Here is a 2,653-nt window from a genome sequence, read left to right as displayed (position 1 = left end):
CCTTAATTAACTACTTTTTCAACTAAATTAGTTAACCGAATTTAAATATATTTTTATATAAACTCCATAAATATTCTTATTTTATATTCAAAAATGAGAATTCAAAATTACATTTTCTGACACCACTAGAAACTAGGTCGTTTTAGGGGTAATTGTTATACCTCCAACCCTCAAGCATACCCTTCTGGCACCCACTACTTGGAAAACTCCTTAGGTGCAAATCCTCAAACGCACCTTACAATCCACCCTTCAACTACGTACCCACGCGAGCCTCACACATTAACTGCCACTTCTCCCACCAATTACCATGTCCCATCTGAAGTGACCAACGTGTCCAAGTGCCACTCTACCTAGACCTATGGTGATAAACCACCTGGCTAGCTTGCTTTGGGTTCACCTATAGGAAGATAACACATGGCACCTCTGGATTATAGCTAAGTTTATATAAACCTTTAGCCTCAACCAAAAGAGTGACTCTCTCTCCCTTCCTTCTCCAGCCAAATTCACAATTGAACCACTGTGTATAGTAGCTCTTTGCCTTACCTTAAGCAAGGTGAATCGCCCTACATCACCATCATCTCTATCTTGTTTAATCTTAGTATTGACAATACATATTTAATGTGTTATTATCAATTGATTTCAAATAATATGTTTCCTTATTTATTATATGTGTTAGAGTTGTATGACCCAAATTCCTATTAAAATAAAATACAAGTGGCAATATAGGGGAATCTCGAGGGCGAAGGCTGAGGGCCACAGCCCATCACAGATCCCCAATAAGCAAAATACTGGACTGGGGTCACAACCTAGGGTATGGTACAGGCTGCACAAGTGGAATCTATATAGAAATATACTTCCTCTATTTGATATTTGACTAGAATAAAGTGTTTTAACCTTATTGCATTACTTCTATTAGACTTTGATTAGAAGATGGTTTTACAAACTTATGAATAGACATAGTCTATACTCCTCTTAGATCATTCGAGTTTAACATAGTGAATTTTCTTCTCTACTGCCCGTGATTTTTTCCCAAAAGAGTTTCCACGTAAAATTCTGTGTGTTCTATTTTCTCTTTTTCTTTGTGATTCATTGTCATTATCGACATTCAATTTTCACAGTATATTATTTCTAAACACATTTCTATATTTTAAATAAGTGATTTTCACATGAAAATATGTATGATAAAATGGTTAGTGATATTTAAAGTTTTTAGAAGTCTATATCTAGCGTTTCTATTTAATATACATCTTGATATAAATATGACATATAAATCATATTTCAAACAAATTAAAAGATATATACTCGTATCGATGACTAAATTTGTATTAGAAAAAAAAGGAATGGAGCATACGAACAACTATTTTATTTATATAAGGTGAGATTTATAATTAATATTTTAATAATTCAACTATTAATTTTATCAATATAATTGCAATCTTCTTGTATGTAAATTTTCAAACTAATCTGATATTTTTATCATGTTGATAAAAAATGTGTATATATTCATATTTATTGAACAATTGAAAGTTGTTTACATAAAATTAATAGTTAAAAACTTTTAATTTACATCAATTTTGACATACAAGATCTATACAAATTGAATTTGAATTTATGATAGTCAAATTACTAAAATATTGATTGTATAAAAACACATGAAAGAATGTAAAACTACTTCAGTTTTACAACAATATAAATTTAACATAGATTTGTACTCTGAACTTTCAGCTTTTTCTACAACTAATATTTTGACAAGACAAATGTGTAATTTATCAATAAAATTATATTTGCCATACATGTAAAATTTCGATTTGATTTGACATCTCTATCTGATCAATTTAATATATTATTTATATTAATATATTTAATAATTGAAAGTTTTTTTTACATACGACTAATAGTTAAAAATTATTTCTTTGCTCGAACTTAAGATGAATAATTTATATGAATAAAATATAAAATATAACGATTAAATTATTAAAATATTAATTTTATAAAAATTATAACTGTATTAATTTCACATCGATATAAATGAATTTCTCATAAAGTATATATTCCTAAACTACATCCACGATTGCCAACCATCAATTATCAGCATTCAATATGTTATGCAAAAGTTTTCTTTTTGTTGCCAAAATGCAAAAGAATATTTAGAGCACTATAATGCTGTGTTTTTAATTCTTATTTAAATTATATTCGTTGATGAAGATGAATATGTTAGGATTGATATTTCATTCATTATCATTAAAATATTTTAATTTCCACTTTAAATAGTGTCATATGTTCCAATTTTTAATTTTTTTGAAAATTTATTTATTTTATTACCCTCTAGATGGTACATACATTATTCTTTAAATTTTACTTGTAGTGCATAAATTCATATCAAATAACTTTCCAATATGTTATATTAGGTTTAAGTAACGAGTTACCAACATTAAAAGTAAAAAAATTAATTACATAAATAGGATTAAAATATAATCATGTGTTCTTAATTAATATTTAAAAATAAAAACTAAATATATAAGTATTTGATTCAATGTTTCAAATAATATATATTTATAATGGTGTTAATACAATGAATTAATAGAAGTAAAGATGGAGGTACCAAAACGATAGAAAACGGTATTCTTTCGTTTTAGAGAAAAATAAAATAGAA

The sequence above is a fragment of the Gossypium arboreum genome, chromosome 4 (assembly GCF_025698485.1).
Source record: "Gossypium arboreum isolate Shixiya-1 chromosome 4, ASM2569848v2, whole genome shotgun sequence".
NCBI lineage: Eukaryota > Viridiplantae > Streptophyta > Magnoliopsida > Malvales > Malvaceae > Gossypium > Gossypium arboreum.
This window is presented reverse-complemented; position numbering follows the sequence as displayed.